Source organism: Cryptomeria japonica, chromosome 5 (genome assembly GCF_030272615.1).
Source record: "Cryptomeria japonica chromosome 5, Sugi_1.0, whole genome shotgun sequence".
Lineage (NCBI taxonomy): Eukaryota > Viridiplantae > Streptophyta > Pinopsida > Cupressales > Cupressaceae > Cryptomeria > Cryptomeria japonica.
In genome coordinates this window covers 503,761,968-503,782,313 of record NC_081409.1, presented here as the reverse complement: position 1 = coordinate 503,782,313, position 20,346 = coordinate 503,761,968, and positions in this window count along the sequence as shown.

Below are 20,346 nucleotides of genomic sequence, written 5' to 3'. Positions count from 1 at the left end.
TAAATTCACAGACAAAAGCGCTAACCTAAATGCCACATGCATTAACCTGTGAGACGAAAGCGTTAATCTAAGGATTAAATGCATGAATTCACAGATAAAAGCGCTAACCTAAATGTCAAATGCGCTAACCTGTGAGATAAAAATGCTAATCTAATAAATGAATGTGCTATCAGAATTCACACAGGTGTGAATCTAGATTACAAATGCGTTAAACTTATGTGTATGAGAACTACACGGGATATTAGAAAGATATATGTGAGGCTCCAGCCCCACGGTGGGCGCCAAAATGTGTTGACTTGAATTTCATCTTCAGAATACTACTTGCAGCATATTAGTTTCACAAAATACAAAGGAAATACTACAGGAAATCCAAACTCAACCAATGAAACTACATGAAATAAATATAAAATGAAAATAGTATTACCTTCATGATTTAAGTCTCATTATGTCCTAACTCCATTGTTCCTGGTTGCAGATGATTTGCTCTCAGACAAGCACTGGTAGCTTCCAAGATGGTATATGAAAAATAAAATGATAGTTAACTGATACTATGATAATGCAAATGATATTAAGCTAAAATGCTATGAAAAATGATTTTTGCTCAAAAAATCTAAAATGTTATTTGCTTCAAACTCAAACTCACAGATGCAAAATGAAGACTCCTAGATGACTATATGATTAGCTATTAGTCTATTTTTCTATTAGTTTCAAAATGTCTTAGGAGACCTCTTTTTATAGATTTTTGAGTGCATGAGCTTAGGTGGTAGAGATCAATGGTCATGATCAAATCTTGCAGATTGGATGGCTATGAGCAAGAAGCTGAAGGTTGAGAGAAAGGGGGAAGGAGAAGACAAGTGTCACTCATCTCACTTTGACTGAGGGGAAGACTTGAGAGAATATAGGATAGTTGGAGAAGACGTAGGAATGAGAGGACAAGTGGACTCAAGTCCTCCTAAGATATAGGGATGTTGGAGAGAATATAGAAGAAGGTAAGGAAATATGTGTACGTACACAATATTTCATTTATTTTGGAAGTTGGAGATAAGTGGCTAATAAATGTTTTATTTATTTTAATTTTGTTGAATTAATTTAGCCACATGATGGATGATTCGGCAAAGGAAAGATGAAGTGGAGATGGAAGATGAGTTGGAAAAGGGATTTAAATAATGAAGAAATTACTTAATATTTGAGATTATAGGATAGAAGAATAACCATTAAATATTAGATATTTAATTGATTAGAGGAATAATTAAATATTAGATATTTAATTGATTAGAGGAATAATTAAATATTAGATATTTAATTAATTGATTAGAGGAATAATTAAATATTAGATATTTAATTAATTGATTAGAGGAATAATTAAATATTAGATATTTAAATAATTGATTAGAGGAAAAGGATAAATAAATTAATTAAGAAAATATTTCAATTAAATTAATTAATAGAAGGACATGAAATGAATTAAATAAATTAATATTTTCAAATTAACTATTTAATAGAAGAATAATTATTAAATAAAAATAAAATATTTATTTAATTGCTCATAGCCATTTTTATGTGTATACACTACCCTAGCACTGTGATGTCTTTCTCAGACTCAAATGATCTCTCTTTGCTACAACTATAATTCCTTTGATAGACCCTTGTATGGCCTTTGTCATGAAATAAGCTTTGAATTACTACAAACTTCAAACCTCTATTACATACCCTTGGTTGTTGTTCCTTTGAAGACCTAAAGACTAATCATTGCACTTGATTCAAACTTCCCTTTCAGACCTTTTAGCTCTTAAGCTTGTCTTCTCAAGGCAGTCAAAATACGCTTTTTTGCACAAGGTTTCATCAAGGTCTTATTATTATCTTTGTATTTTTGAGGAGCCATACTATCATTTTTCTTATCTTTATTGTATCTTATTAGTTTTGACAGAGATTTTTGTGCTTTGAAGGTTGAAAGAGATGATTGTTAATAAAGTTAGTGATTGACCTCTCACAACTTGGACTTTCCTGTACCTTTTGATAATGTATTCCTTTATCGTACCATGAACATGGATATTGTTCTTTCATTGAGATTCCATGACTGCATTTGGTAGAAATATTGTCCATGTTGTGCTCATGACTACCTTTGTGATCTAATCTTATCAAAATTGTTTTTCTTTGACTTTATTCTCTGTCATCAAGAGTTCTTCGTGACACACATTGTCATCATAAAATTGTCATGTTGAAAACTATCAATAATGACTGCTATTTGCTTCATGTGCTCTATATCTCTTTCTACTATAGGTCTCTACAGTGACTATTCTTAGACTTTTGTACCCTTAGGACTGTGAATGGCTGCTATGAATGCTCTTGAGGTCAGGATTTACTTTTATTTTCATAGCTCCTTTGCTCACTGCTTTTGTAATGACCACTTCCGCAACTCTGTCATTATCTTGTTAACTGTTCTAAAACTTTATGACTGTCTTGGATTTGAGTGATGTGACTTTGATGACTTTTCAATAGTCATCTCTTTGTGTCTGTGTTTGTTCTTGAAATGACATCTTTATGAGTCTTCATATCTTTTTCTATTAGATTTGATCTATCTTTTTCTATCTTTATACCATAGGGAGAGTGCATTCCTATGTCACATCGTTTGGCATTCCCTTATAACAACATTTCTAAATTTGAAGCTTTGCTATTTGCATTGAGAGCAGTTGTAAAATAGAAAATTCAAGATTTTCATTTCTATGATGACTCACAAATAGTAATAAAACAAGTTAATGATGAATAACTCACAAAGGATGAAAAACTCATGTCCTACAAGAAGATGGTTGATAATTTTAAACAATACTTTTCTATTGTGTTTGAGAAGATACCCAGAGAAAATTAAAAAGTAGTTAATGCCATGGCTACTATTGGATCTCTCTTAGATATGCCACATAATGTTGAACATTGTGATTTATTGGTGGAACAAATCTTGGTCCCTACTTTTAATGTTCCTGATATCAAACTCATGTGCAATTTTTTTTTCACCCTAGAACAAGGACATTTGCAATTACCTTCATGATCAAGTTCCCTTCCACCTGATCTATTTTCCAAATAATGAAAGAATTTTATCCTCCAAACCACATATTATGTTATCACCAGTGACACCCAATATTGAAGGAGCCTCAATAGTACTCTGCTTAAATGTCTAGACACAATTGAAGCTCAACTTGCCTTGCAAGAGGTACATAATGGTATATGTGGGGCTCATTCCATGGTCCTACTTTATCTAATAAATTAATGCTAATTGGTTACTATTTGCCTACTATAAAACATAATGCTTATTTCATTGTCAAAAAGTGTCACTAATGTTAGATTCAAGAGATCTTATTCATGCACCAACATGAGAAATTTAACTACATATTGCTCCATGGGCCTTCTCTTAGTGGGAACTCAATCTCATAGGAAAGATCCATCCCCCTTCATCCAATGGACACAATTTCATCATTACTGCCACTGAGTAGTATACAAAGTGGATTGAAGCCATTCCTCTTACCTATATTACTAACATTTGGTCATGATTGGCATCTTTGACTAAATCCTACCTTATGATCTTACCAAACTAACATTTGAACCCCAATAGGTGCCACCCCATACTCCCTAATCTATAGTTTTGAAGCTATCCTACCCATAGAGGTCAAGTTACCATCCCTAAGAGTCTACTTGCAATGCTTCATTAATGATGAAGAATATAGAATTTTTTAAATTGCATGACCTAGAGTTGTTTGATGAGAGACAACAAACTAAATTGAACCAAATTCAAGCTTATTAGAATTGTCTCCACCATAGCTACAACAAAAGAGTTAATGTCTGCAAGTTTGAGATTGGAGACTTATTCTACAAATAAAATCTCAAGAATCAATAAGAAAGAGAGAAGCCCGAAAAGAAAAATTTGAACCTAACTAGTTAGATCCTTAAATCATTATAACAACTTATAGATTTGTGCTTACCAACTTGCTACACCTCAAGGAGAACCACTCGAAAAGCTAATAAAAAATATGCGCCTTAAAAATTTCTACACCTAATCCTTAGAATATCCCATCAAAAAAGATATTTTATTTAAAAAAAATAAAACAAAAATTGGCATCTTGATAAAAACACTGTAAACAAGCATCTTGTCTTACAAAACAATAAATTCAAATTTTAATAAAAAAGAAAAAAAGAATGTGTTTTCTAATGAAAACCACTTTAGTGGCTCCTTGGGCAAGTACCATGGTGAAAACCCAACAAACATATGCCATGTGTAGTGAGTCATGCTTCTCCATCTATCATTATTCTATCTAGCCGTCCATAATAAATTATGCATTATTCATTTGCAATAAATGCCCATTCCATTCATAATAAATTTTTCTACGCTTAGCATGGCATGATTATTATCGATGTTTGACATCATCCTATCATATCCTCTTTCATAACAGAGTCAATCTTCCCACCTATCCTGGCATAAATAAGCTTTATTCATATATACGAGCATCTATTTGACCTAGTATTTTAGATTGGATCCTTGGAATTAGACAAAATGTTCCACTAAACTGATCAAACAATTTTATATCACAACCTGTAATATCTATCCACCTACCATAATATTTTTTTGCACCATCCCCTTCCTCATTACCACAATCCATAATAAATTGTCCTTTTGTTAAGACAATGAATTTTCAAACAAAACAAGCATGGCATTGCAACATCCTAATCACAAACGAACTACTAAGTTCTCATATGGCCTAAACTGATTAATTGCCTAATCAACTTACTTGATAATAGTGTCATGTATTTATGGATACATCAATCCTAGAACATGCATCTTATCAACCAACATCCTACCAATCAACATTTTATCAAACAATAACCTATCAAGAACTACCCTATCTAAAACACTCATCTTTGGCAATAAGATTGAAGTGGTTATTGACTTGTATAGTTAGTGAGTCTTTTGTTTTGCTTGATTTATCTTATGTTGTGTTCCTATGCTACTCGAGGATATCTACTTGTGATTAAAGGAGTGAGGATGGGATACCGACATTATTTTTGTATGTTGTGTTTGTGGGATGTTCTTATGAAGTCTTAATGTTTGTGTTGGCATGAAATTTAACATCATCTTATAGCCTATTCAAATCAAAGGTCATCTAGTATTTTTTTGCATATGTATCATCATGCTTTATGGTTGTCTCACATACCTTGACTAGATATGTTCATGCTTCAAAATGTATTAGAGCATTCCTTGTTTGTTGTGTCTGTCTACATGAAGGGATATTGATCTCACCTTGGTCTTATCATACCTTGGTGCAAATCTATATATTTGCAAATAAAATTCTCTATATGATAAAAAACAAATTTGATAGATAAAAGATCGAATCCTCATATCAATCTCTTATTAATAGAATCATTCATCAATCATATATATATATTTTAACTATCCATTCTATCTCATCAATCGACCATATATCAATCAACCCATATCTATCAGAAAACTAATCTTCTTCTCTTCTTAATATCTTTTCTTCTACCCACTCTCTTCATTCTTCCAAGAGATTAATATCAAATTTTATTTTTCAACCAATCTTTTGAGGGGGCATCTCACCTCCTTACCTCAATGCACTGAGGCACACTAAGACATAAACCTCCACAATTTTTTCTCTTTCTTTGAAACAACACTAAAACATGCATTGTCTGAGAGATGGGCAAAATGTAGATGCTAAAAATTAACTTCTTTCTTCTTGTTATTTTACTTCATCCCATCTTCACTATTAATTAAATATTTAAACAATTATTTAATTATTTTACTAATCATCCCCTTCTTCTAATGTTAATTAAATAATTATATTATCTAATTAATTTATCATCTTTTCCTATTAATTAAATAATTTATCTTTTATTCATTTCTCTGATTTATCATAATTAAATAATACTTTTAATTATTTAATTAGCTAACATTCCTCTATAGTTGAAGGAATTATTTAAATCATGCAATTCTTCATCTTTTTCCTATTCTTCTAAAAATAAATAAAATACCAATTTTATTTATTTATTTTATGTACATGAAATTAAATTCCCACCACTAGCCACTTGTCCACTCCTTTCTTCCACCACTTATATATTTTCTTCCACTCCAACTTCCATTGTTGACCACTACTTTCCTCTAACACAATCTTGTTCTTCGTTCTCCTTTGAGCCAAATTCAAACTGGATCATGGATCTCATTCCCTCCTTTTCTATATATTCAAAATTTTACCTCCATCATTTCTTTAACAACAACTTAAGCTTTTCTTTTATCCACTTAATCACTTGTGCTTTTGATTTATGAGAGCAACACTTATGAAATTCAAAGAAATCTTGAGAACAATGGAGATTCTAATGTAATGAATGTTTAATATGTTTGTTTGTTTTTTCTTTTTCTTAATTATTTGTATCCATTTTGATTTTCTCTACTGGTAGGCTAGATTTAAGCATTGATTTGAGGGTTTTGTGGTTACCTTAACATGATCTTTGTATTCAAAATTTATGGTCATATAGTCATTAAGGCCTTTTGGCCTATAACCATTCCTACACTGTTGTGACTCTTGCATTTGCCACATCCCTACACGGATCCTACTAAACCGACAATAATCCTTGAAAATCATGGACATTTGAATCAGGGTCAATCATCGACCCCTAATCCACTCTCTTTGATAATACAAGAAAACATAGCAAGTCCATGTTGTACCCCTTGAATATGGCCAATCCGTCTCTGTACATGTGCCAACATGAAGCAATAAATGATATGGGTAGTCCTCATGACCAATAATTGAGGTGTGGGCAACAATATGGTAGATGCCATAGATCCGTTGGCCAATTTCAACAGTCCAACCATTGCTACCAAACACCATGTTTAAGTCATTGAACACTTGATGTCAGTACCACATGTTTCCCACACTTTGCTAGGAGATGAAGCCACTATACAAATATACATAGGTTTGTCCTACTGTCCTAGCCTTGTGTGACACTACTCAAGTGACAATGACATAACCCCATGCCCATACATGGAGTAGTGCCATCACCAAAGCCATAGCAGTAAAACCTTGGTAGATCATGTCCTTGTATAGATGTGCCAATAGACATGGGCCCCACACAAACTGAACACTCCACAATAATCCGCTTTAGAAAGTAGCCCCATTCAATTGAGAAGCCCTAATATCTCATGTGCAATAGAAAAACATCACTAATGATCCCAACAACTGTTAGACACAATGCACCACTGAGAGGGAGGTGAATCAATGGTTCTCAATCTTTTCCCTTTAACTATCCTATGTGTGTATACCGGTTATCAATTCTAACTCAATGCAGACTTATCGGTTAGTGGGGAGACTAATCACAAATGCATTCACACATAAAGGGACATCACATAAGACCAACATATACGAGGAAAACCCAAGATGGGAAAAACCTCGGTGAGAAATGTTGTTGGAGTCTACTGCTCCAATCCAACCCGACAACCAATCTCTGATTACAATGTTTAGAGCACCAAACCAAGGAGCACCAACCCCTGATTTTAGGGCACCAACCCCTGATTTAGGGCACCAACCCAAGGAGCACCAACCCCTGCACCGACCTCCAACTCAGTGATTACAAAACATAATCATTTACAAGTTAATAGCCTTGTTACAAATGGATTTTATAACTTCTTCAAATATCTTTGTTAGATCTTCTATCCAGTTCACTACCGATTCTCTACTAACCCACACACTACTCCAACCTTACTCTCTACTGCACTCTTGCCGGTTCAGCCTCTTCTCCTTCTCTGTTGGTTCTGCACTCTGTCGGTTTTGCACTTTACCGGTTCTCTTCTCTCTCTGCTACACCGCTGCTCTCCACCGGTACTATACTATGTCGGTTCTACGCCTGCCTTCTCTGCATTCTTCTTCACTTCTTCTCTATCGGTTCTCTCCTTTGTCAGACTCAATGGCTGACTGTCGGTTGCCTCACTAATGCTGGTTGAACACTTCAACCCGGTCCTTCCTCACACTCAGTCTCTTCTTCTTCTTCTTCTTCTTCTTCTTGATGAGAACTTGATTGATTTCTTCTCACATGCAACAACACTCTCTCATTCAGTGGCAACACTCAACGATTTTGGCTTGCATATTTATAACCTGATTTTCCCGCCAAAAGCCAATTCAAATTTCAGGCGGTTAGGGTTTTCTCATCAACCTCGAGACAAATAAAATCCAATCAGATTTCATCTAATCTAATCGTCTGGATTGATGAACTGTAACTCATCAATCAATCGCGCCATTGTCGTGCCTTCCTGATCACGCCTTCTATCTTTGGCAATCTGCTTTTTAACTTGTTAGCGGATTTCTTGGTCGATCACCAAGATTGGTTTTGCGGTTTCCTTCACCTTCCTCGATCTGCTCAAATAGTCTGTACTGGATCTCTGTTGTCCATTGACCTCGAGCTGTAAACCTCTGCAGTACATCCCGTGAATCTCACAGTCAACATAAATGTCGACCTATCGCCAGCTACCTCGTCGCCTGACACTTCACCGATTCAACACACCGACCTGTGCATGCATGCCACTTTATCTCAACGTGGAAACTATGTCGGCATCCACCTTTGCTTGATCATCTATGTCGGTATGGATTGGATCACCAAAAACTCCATTACCGGGTTCCTCTACTGACTTACTAACCCTGTCGGTTAAACCCTTAACCGGTTTGCTTTCAACCTTGCACTTTACTTCTCTTCCGGTGGAATACTCAACCGGTCAACACTCTTGCTAACCTTCCTTATGCACATCTTCATCAGATGGGAGTCTTCTGCATCTGCACCTTGTCCATATTACTGGTGGACATACATACCGGTAAACCCTCTTGATGATACTATGTCATCAACCTTTAACTGACTCCATCTTCAATCCGACCATTGTCCTCAGACTGTAGCTGCTCAGCCTTGCCTTCTTCTTCATCAACTCAGATCATATCTCAACAGGTTTGTCAAAGTGACAAACCCATCACTCTTCATCTGTCCTGATAGCTCAACATGCCTTCTCTGTCGGTCCAATGCATATCTCTGATTTCATGCACTTGAGGCATTCCTTTGATTTATTGGTAGATCCATTGTGAGCCTTCAAACACCTGCCTTTACCTCTTCTTCCTTATCTCACAAAACTATGATGCACACTATGCATAACAGGAGATAAGCTCCACTTATTGGTGGTAGTGAATCCTTGTCATCTGCATCCTGTAATGCACTCACGTGGCTTCCCTATTTGTACAACATACCTTCAAAAATGCACATGTGATCTGGTGTGGACACATTCATTGCCAGTCATCTCTTCACATGGTGACTGCATCTTTATTCGGTGGGAGTCATGTTGTTCTGCATCCACACAGCATACCGGTGACCTATACATCCTTCTCCTCCTGTGTTGATGTGATTTAGGTAGCATTTCGCCTCTTCATCACAAACAACAACTCAAGCACCTTGCTCATCCTATTTGTACACAGGTCATAAGCTTGCCAATTGACAACTGCTCACTGTCAACACAACTCTTACCAGTTGACATCCTTTCCTTACCAGTGACAGATAGTACCAGTAACCTGTCCATATCATTCACACAAGTCAAACACTAAATTATGTACTGGTGACTCCAGTGGTCATTCCTCTGAATGACATTCTCTTCTTTACCAATGACCTGCAATACTAGTTGACATCAATGACTGCATGTCAACAATACTCCCATACCGGTTGTCCTTCTATACCAGTTGACATCAATGACAACACAATGCCAACAACAACAACCAACAGGTACGTATTATAATTGTCAACAACCCACTATACATCAAACTCCCCACTGATAGTGTCCAACTCCTCATCATCAAAGACTCTCTCCATCACTATGAATCATGTGTCCATGTCATAGATAACTCTCTCATCATAGATCGACAAATGTATAACGTGTCACAATAATTTCACTTGTAGACAAATGGAAAGAGTTCATTTTGTTACGCCACCTCTCAAATAGTGTAGTGATCATGCTAAGGTTAGCCCAAATGTCAAGCACTTGAGCTACATGCTTCAACCCAACTACACAATGCAATGCACTCTACCTTTGTGAGCTTTGACATCAAAACTTGTGTAGGGATATTTTTCTCCCTCAACAATAGTGAATTTAAGTCCTCCCATAGACCACAAGCCCAAAACATCAAGAATGTACTTCCAAACTTACTCAAAGACCTAACCTTTTCAATTGCACATTTCTATTTGACAACTGCGTAACACTAAGATAGTTGCACTGCTTTAAAACAATAATAGAGGGATCAATTTAAAATGTGTACCCAAAAACCTCAAATGTACAATTGCAGATAATAAATGCGCAATTATGTTGATCACATGCACCTAAATAACATACACTTGCATAGTTGTAGGTAAGTTATACAAAACCCTAAATAATTGCACATTTGCACTAAAAATTTAAATGGAAAACGTGTAGAGGAATTTCAATTGTGTAATAAAAACAAACAATTGTGCATAAATGAAATAGATGAATAATAAAAAATAGCAAAAGTAAAAAAGATGCCTACACTGTGCTAATGCTTTTAAAAAGTTTTAAAAACCTTAAAAAATTGACTAAAAAATGCATCGAATTGACAAAGTGGGATAAAAAACCTAGTTCAGTGACCCGTAGTCACTTGGCCTCTCCAAGCCTTGGACTCACTTCACGTGATGATTATCCACAGGAATGTCTGTCATCTCAAAAAACAAACTATGCTTTAAAAGTGACATGTAGACTTATAAAAGTGAGGGTGCAAATGAGGCTTGTGGACCCCTCCCTTTTCCTTTTATAACATCCTTGTTAATCTAGCATTGACTTGTGGAGATTCTTGATCCTGTTGTATCCCATTGCTTTGCCCTTCCTAACCAATTTCACCTCATTTAAACCACCTTATCCTATCCACCTACCCTAGTCATCCTATCGAGAAGTTGATCTCATTTTTTAATTTTCTCTCAATTTATTGAGAGGGCATCACCCTCCATCCCTTGGCCCTTTGGGGTGTGTTGGAGCATATCTTCCACAAATGTTCTCATTTTTTTGAAACAACATTTAAATACATAATTTCTCAAAGTGGGACAAAGTATAAACACTTAAAACTAACCTCGTTCTGTTCGTCATTTCTCATCACTCATTGCCTCTTCATGAATTAATTAAATATTTTTAATTATTTAATTGTTTTACTAATTATCCCCTTCTTCTAATTTCAATTAAATAATTTTTATTATTTAATTAATTTATCATTTTGTGCCCCTGCACATTAATTAAATAAATGTTTAATTAATCATTTATCCATTCTTTGATCTATTATAATCAAATAATTATTTTAATCTATTTAATTAGCTAGCATACCCCTATAGTTAAAAAAATTATTCAATTCATTTAATTATTCACCTTTCCTTATAGTTCTTTTGAAAATAAATAAAATTTGCATTTTATTTATCTATTTTCTATGCACATGAAATTAAATAATTTTAATTATTTATTTTCTTCCAACACTTAGCTACTTGTCCATTCTTCTCTTCCACCACTTGTCATGTTTATCCCTCCCTTTTTCATCTTTAGGCTCCACTTCCTCTCATTCAATCTCCATTGTCGATCTCCTTTGGGCTACAGTCAAACTTAGTCATTGATCTTCCCTCCTCTCAATCTATATATTCAAAATCTCCCCTCTATAATTTCTTTAATCACAACATTTGAGCTTTTCTTTTATCCAATGATATCACTTGTGCTTGCAAATTTATGAGAGCAACAATATAACATATTTGAAGGAAACTCAAAGATAATGGAGATAAACATGACGAGTGCTTGAGATGATATGCAATTTGCTACTTTTATTTTTTTCTTGTATTCATTCTCGTGTCCTCCATTAGAAGGCTAGATATTTGCACATATTTGAGGGTTTTGTGTTGCCCTTCGATGACTTATGATTATTGATGTTTCTAGTCTTACATTATCATTTATCACATCACCCACACGTATATAATTTAAATTACATACTCCACCTCATTTAGTTAGCTAATCAATAATAATTATTTGATTTATTTATCTAATCAATCAAATTACTTAACTCCATACATTCAATTTAATCACCTATTTATTCTTCATACAATTATTTTACTCCCTCTAACTTACTAATCAATTCAGTTCACTCAACCATCAAATTTAGTTGTCTAATAGTCAATATTTTAATTATATATTAAAATAAATTTTAACTCCTTCATGTTTGTCACATCTCCACATTAACTACCTCAATCATGGATCAAACTCATGACCAAATATTTAATCCAATCCATCCATCCAATCTTCTAAAAATCTATAAATTCGATCTCAACTTCATCATTTTCATCAAATTTTCAATGCAAATTAATGTTGTTAATTTTACAATCCATAAAATACTTTGTTATACTAGCAAAGTGAGAGCACTAAAACTTTAATGCCATTATAAGAGCATCTATTGACACTCTATTAGAGGTTTGAATGTATTACAATAGTTTATTTTAAATATTTTTTTTATTGCTCATTGTTTTATTCCATTTTACATGCATTCGAGTGGTATAATGATCCTTCCCAAATCCTTTCTTAGAATATCTTTATATACCTTAGATGTATCCATCAAGTCCCAAAGATGATTTTTTGCTAGCATATTTTTAAGTTAAAAAATAAAATCATATCCTTTATGTGCTTTAACATCTATTTAGCTAGCGTAGGCAAGACTAAATCATTAGATGACAAAGATGATTGATATGATATATGTTTTTGTCCCTTGGCAAAACTTTGATAGTTATGTCTAATTGAGAAGTAACCATGTGAAGTAGATGCTACATGGTAAACATGAAAGCTATATTTAGGTAGATTAGATAGGGCATGCACAATATCAAGGATAAAATATGAGTTAGAGATAAAGGAAGAAGGGAGGAGCATCAAAGAAATAACATCACAAAAAGGTATGAATGACTCCCTAAGGCTCCCTACAATAGGCTTACTAGAAGAATGAAGCAACAAAGCACAAGTAGACATCACTTAAGGCCACATCTAAGGACATAAAAGAAGAGAAAATGCACGCTAATATATAAATAACACACTTGTTATCACTGATTAAAAATGGGCTTTTCTTTTCCCATGATTGGCTATGGTTTGTTGAATTTTTGAATAGGATGCAGTTTCAAATGCTTCAGCTTTGTTTTAGACCTCAAGGGTTTAAGGGTTTTTGATTTTAGATCCTCTTGTTTTTGTTTTAAACCCTCTGGTTTCTAATCTTTCGTTACTTTATTCACTTAAGTAATGGGTCATGGGGTCGTAGGAAGTGTCCCCCCTTGTTGTTTGCCTAGGCGGTTATGTTAATTAATCAAAAAATTTATGCCTTATATGTTTTTCTCTTAAAGTTGTTGGGCCCAGTAACTAGTGTGCATCTCGCGGATGGATCTATAGCTTTCGCTATTTCGCTAGGCGAAGTTGCGCGTAGTTTAAAACTAGCGAAGTTGCGAAAATGACATGGCATGCCACATAGACGGTCCCGGTGGTTGATGATAGCGAGTAAAATGGCGACACGCAGCACAAGTCACAACAGTCAGCGGGTCAGGATTAAAGGCTAAAAGGTGGGCCCCAGAGGTGAGTCAGGTCGCAGTCAGGAGATGACCTGGCGGGTACAGTTGTCAAGAGTTTGTTGGGGCCCTGTGGTTTTCTTTCAGCATATAAAAAGGTGACATGTTAGCGCTGCAAATGATTAGACGCCAGATGTTCACAGTGAGTCAGTAGGCCCACCCCTCCCAAAAGCCTTTTTAGATGATTAAATGCCGATCAACTTAACAGATGATCTGACGGCCTGCGCTATTTCGCAAGGGTAAGATGCTCGTTCTTTATACCCCGCGAAATAACGAGAGTGAATGAGAGCCGTCCACGTGTCATGACGGCGGCCCTGGAGGATACAGCTGTTAAGAGTTTACTGGAGCCCCGTGGTTTTCTTTCGGCGTATAACAAAGTGACAAGTCAGCTCCGAAGGTGACTGGACTCCAGGTGTTCATAGTGAGTCAGCGGGCCCACCCCTCCCAAAAGCCTTTTCAGATGATTAAATGCCGATCAACTTAATAGATGATCCGACGGCCCGTGCTATTTCGCAAGGGTAAGATGCTCGTTCTTTATACCCTGTGAAATAGCGAGAGTGAATGAGAGCCATCCATGTGTCCGGCGACACGTGGTCTAAGAAGAAAGTGTGGGCCCGCCAAGGTGGAACCGGCGGTATAAAGGAAAGACACGCAACCAGCGTTAAGTTGAATGCGAAGGAAATTTCAAGGCCAATGGTTGGGCGCCACGTGGTATCATATAGCCAATAGAGAAGCGGGACCTGACGCGGAGCCAAAATTGTTAGTTAATCTAACGCTCGATCAAGTTTCTCTTGATCGGACGGTCGATGCTATTTCACAGGACCAAGCTGTCCGATAGTTATGCTTCGCGAAGTTGCGAAAGAGCAAAATGAAACACTTGCAGGAACGTTGTGAACTGTTGGAGCGAAAAATACGAATTCTCATATGAATTCAATTTTGAAGGGACAGTCGAAGCATGCAGAATCAATGTTGTAGTTAAGGCCCCGAGTACAATATTTGATTTCCTATCAACCGGGTGAAGATATCTTTTAAAGAATTTTGCAGAAGAGCGGATGCAGAGTTATTTTCTTCAGGTACAGAGCAAGTCGGTTCAGTTGCAGAGCAATTTCCTTCAAGCGAAGAACAGGTTCTCTCGTATTCTTGTGTAGCAATTCCTATCTAGTGTTTTAGATAAGATAATTGATTCGTCACATAATTGTTTAAGAGTGGTATTCATTTCTTACGTTTTCAAAATGGCTCCTAAAAGAGAATTTTCTGGCAAAGTTAACTATTCAGAAAGGAGTGTCTGTGATGATTTTTTAGAACAATTGATGTTGTCAACTAATCAGGCATCAAAGGCAAAAGAATTAGTGCCCAAGGCTCCCCGTTTAAAGATAGGAGAAGGACTATATGACAAGGGTAACTGGTTGAGAGACCCACAGGTTGGATTGTCTGGGTTGGGGTTGTTTAAAATTGGATTCGGAATGAGAAATTCTCCTGCCCCGCAAAACAGTATCTGGGAATTAGATGTCGGGAAATTAGTAGTCCCAGGGGTATTTATGGACATAGATCTGTTGACCCAAATTGCGCTCAACTGTGATCCAATCACAAGAAGCATTCGGGATATAAATGGGAAAACCTTTGTTGAGATTAATGCTGAAGAATTCAGGAAAGCTTTTGGGCTTAATGAGTTCACCAATTTTCTAGAACCTATAAATTTCACATCATTAGCCCAAATTTACGGTGCACAGAGGAGTCATCTCAGGAACGAGCCTCTCAAGGAGTTTTTTGTGAAGATAGGAGGGTTAATAGTTGTAGGACCCAACACACAAGAGCCCTTTTCATTAAGTATGTTCACCCTGAGGGCTAAAGGAATGTATTGGGCACTTTGCCAAGTTTTGGGAGAAGATGCTGAAGCAAATATGCCAAATCATTACCTATTAATGATTGCTCAAATTTTGAATCCTTCTCTTGCAATTACATTTGATTATGCCTCTTTCATTGCTGATGCTATTCGTGGAGGGTTAACAGGAATCAAGAATGGAAAGGTGGATAGACCTTTCGGATGGTACTCACTCTTGATGCATCTTTTTCTCTTCAAAGGTGGTGATTACTTTGCCTGTGGACTAGACCTTGTTAAGGAGAAAGAAGGAGAAAAAATGTCGGTACAATTATGGAGTACTATGTTGTCATGGGATAGAGAGGATGCCAGTTTTTTGAAGTTTGATAAATATTTTGCATCCAAGATAAGGACTCTCCTCTGCTCTGAGAACCCAAGAATCCCCAAAGTTCTTCTGGAATTCATAAGACCAAAAGAATTCACAGAGAACATAAAAATTGTTCATAACTGGGGTGACATTTACTTGTATCCAATCTCAATAGTTTTCAGAGTGTTTGGTTTTAGAGGCACCCCATTTTTGCTACCTTACCAAGTCCCTCTCAAAGTGGGAATTTTGAGATCCTTAGACAGATTGGTGGTTTATAAGAGGCAGAGTTGACAGGCAGGGGTAAAGGGACTATTTTCCCTACAGCTACCATAGCCCACCAATTTGTAATAACAAAGGGAGGTTGGAATTTCTTTGAGGATTTCCTCAAGCCTTATCATTTGTCCACTGCAGTGTCCAGGTGTGCTGATCCATAAGACTTCTTCAACGGTATGTTTAGAAAGAAGGCAACATGCAGAGGTAGGCCTCATCAATTCCAGTTTCCTAAAGACCTCATTAGAAATGAGTTTGATCTAGATGAGCAGGAGCTAAGGAAAGAGAAGTGGGTGGCTTATAAGAAAGCCTTGGATTTTGTGCATCAGTTTGATGCCAGCTATGACCCATTGTCTAGCTTTTTCCCACTGGAGGAGAAAATAAAGTTTTTGATCATTTGCTTTGAAGATGTGATGCAGACCCTGAAGGAGAAGAGGGAAGCTGTAATCAAAAGCAACCCTGAAAAGGTGAGAATGATCTTAAGTAGGTTAGCTTCTAGCAAAGTAATCCCTCCTAGTGATTATACATTGCATAAGAAATCCAGTTATAGTGTGTTGATGCCTACAACAGGGGAGCCCTCTACCTCCAAAGGAAAGAGGAAGATACAAGATGTCATTGACATCCAAGAAAGCCCAAAGAAGCAAAAGGTGGGGAAAGAAGTAAAATCAGATACACCTTTGTATTCCCCATCCCAATCCCCTATCCATATAGGAAATGAGCAAGCAACAACTGAGCAACTCCTACAGTTAGGTAGTCTAGGGGAAATTGCCTACACTTATGATGAAGTGGAGGAAGGAATGCCAGAAGAACCCATTGCTGCTGAAATGGATATCACTACCATTGAACTCAAAGGCCAGGAGTGGGATCCTGAGATAAAGCAGGCAAGTAATGCCTTCTTAGCTGATAACAATTTTGTCACATCAGAAGAATTTATGCAGTTTATATGGAAACAACACATAGATAAATATAATGCTAGATGTGAAAAGAGAAAGGCTGAGCAGCCCAATAAAGATCCAGCCCTGGTAGAAGAGGAAATAAAGCAAGAGACGATGGAAGAATTCAAAACCATCACCCCTGAGCAGGGAAGAGATATGGTAGCACAAGCTGGAGTGCTTATTTTACCCGAATGGGATATAGCAGATGCCTTGGTACTAGATACAATGAGAAAAGAGACTAAACCCATGGAGGGGATTACTTTCAATAAGGACAATGCTGCACTCATCATGTGGTCTCTCAAGAGAAATGAGAGTAAGAAAAGCAAAGACACCCCAGGGTCAAGTTACCTTGGTGGGATGATGGTGAAGAGAGTGCAGAGTACAAGGGTAGTGGAAGCTGCTAGCACTGTGTTAGAGACTGCAAAATTTAGTGTTGCAGTAGTAGAGAAGGAAGCCAAAGAGAAAGAGGCCCTCCAAGTCAAGTTGGAAACAGTTTTGAAGGCCTATAACAATGCCAAGGAGGAGGTAAGAGGTAAGGATAGCATCATTGCCAAGCTGCAGAGCCAGTTGACTGGACAACACTATCAATGTGAGTCTTCAACACTGATGATCTCCTCTTCTCCTGCAAGACCTCCACCTACTAGCCCTATCATTGAGTTTCCACCATCTCCAACACCCTCCAGCTCTCAAATGGTTGAAATTACTCCTCAAGAATTAGAAAACTTGAAACAAGCTCAGGCCTTATATGCAAAGAAGTATGAGGAGAGAGTAAGAGCTACAATTTCCAGTTTTGCAAATACAATAAATGCCTCATTGCTCTACAACAATGTAGGTAAAATTATGGATATATGGAATGAGCTCAGGAGAGACAAGGCCATTTTGACACCTATTTTTGACAAATGGAGGCCTAGGGAGAAAGATTTAGAGTTTATGTGTGTATCCTGCGATGAAGCAAGGGCCAATCCCATCATTAAGTCCACTTTTGATGTCGCTAAAGTCTTAGTACAATTAGCAACAGAAGTGGATAATGTTGATAGGAAGGTAAATTTGTGCAAAAAGGAGTACACTGATCAAGTTTTTGAGTTGCTCCCAGGAGTTTTTGCTAGCCCAGATCAATTAAAGGACAAACAAATGTGGCTTAAGGAGATAGAAGCTAAATTGTCAGTGAGAGTTAAAGGAATTATTGATCTAGATGATGCTTCTTTCTTTGTTTTGACAATACAAGAGATAGAGAAAATTAAGTAACATTATGGTTTTCTTAATTTAGAAATCAACAAAATGAGAAATTCTTGGAAAAGGTTGACTAAAACTAAAGATAAAGTGATTAATTTCTCATGGCCGACATAAGAGGTGTATGATGAGTGGACAATTAAATATGCCACCCATGATCCGGAACAGTTGGAAAGCGCCCCTAAAAAGGTAGAAGAGGTTGCAACCGAACAGCCTGTTGAAGAAACTGCAGACGCCGAAAAGAGCTTGTAACTGCTTTTGCAAAAAGCTTGTAACCTCTTTATTTTGAAAGAAATGATTGTAACAAACTCTCCTCGAGAAGTCCGAAGCTTTGTGCATCCATGTTGTTATAAATGGATACCAGGACTAGAAGAAAAAAGATCGCAAAGAATTGTAAGAAAACGCTACAGAAATTTATCTGAGCTTTTCTAAGTCTTATGGAGAATATTCAAAAACTTCTTGTAATATTTCTTGAACTAAATATCAATATACAGACCATTGGCTTTGAGTGAAGCTTTGTGTTGTCTTCAATTGTGTTTACAATTTGTTTACTGTTTTCATTCCGAATAATCCACGGTTGTTCTGTTTGGATGGAATTGCAAAGCAAATTTAGTAGAAGTGTTCGTTAGCTTTTCTCTTTAGGAGGGAAATTAAAGATGTGGGGATCACTCATACCAGTAAACTCTTTGGAAGAGACTTTGAATTTTGATGATCATAGCTTAATTTGGAATGCATAAAATTCTTGTAGGTGTCAGGCATATACAAGGATTAATAGAAACCAAGCCAATAGGACGCATAAAGATGTTTTGTTTGAGGAGTATTATCTGAGTTTAGATGACTTTGTGACCTTGGATAAGGCACTGGTATTGATTGAAGTTGTTTATTGCATGTTTTGTTGATCGAAATGCTGAATTTAAGTATAATTTCCATTCTTTGTTTTCAGTTGATTTCAAGGTGAATAGATCCACTAGTTTTCTGGACTGGTTTGCTGTGGGTTTATGTTTGAAAGTGTGAATTCAATTCACAAAGGTATACCCACCTGGGCTCTGAGTAAGTCCAAAGTGTAGAAGGTTCAATCAAACCTTGTCATATGTTGTCTTGAGAATTTCCTTATCTTTGATGTCTCTTCTGCACCAAGTTTAATTGTATTATTTTAAGGATGTTAAAGGGAATCAGATTTTGAAGACAACAACACTAACACATAATACCTCACATACATAGGAAGCGTTCTAGCATCATATACATGTGAATGCAAGATAAACATCAAAGCACATGCATGCATAAATACCATAAAGTTCATTTTAATTAGCATTATAACACATATATGCATCAATAAGATCATAAATCTAACAAGGAACCCTAGGTAGAATATCATCTAAGGGATCGACATGGAAATTGAATCATTACCTATAAAATCACATGAAAGAAAGAGGAAAGAACATCATGAAAAACAATAAAAGCATTCATTGAAAATATTAGATACGATGAAAGATAGAAAAAATGATCAAATTTTAAAATTGAGGTTAGAATTCAAAATCCAAAAGCCAAAATCCCAAGGATGTAAAATCATTTAGGTTCACCAATTTATGCATGGAAATTAAATGCCTCTTATTTAATTAACTTAGGATAAATTATTTAACCATAATAAGTGAATAATCATGAGATTATGAGTAGAGACTAGTAATGTTACATACATATATTCATAATTTAGCTTGAAAATCAATAAATAAAACAAAGGCACTTAGTTTTAGAGTCAATGTTGAATATGCTATGATAGATGTCATTTCATAATTTGTCTTGGTATTTAATATTTGATACTATATTATATAACACCCATCACACTATAAAACTCATTATGCTTTGCTTCGCTTTAAATCCGTGTTTTTAGAAATGATCTTTATGCCTACATAAATGAAATCTATTTTTATATTCAAACCTTGCCCATGGAAATGATCTACACATTTTTACTTGCTTGAAACTGTTTGCCTCACTTTTTGGACTGCATTTGAAAATATACAATATTGATGAAACCTTTGGATGTTTGGTAAGTGAAGATCTTTCCCTAATGTAAA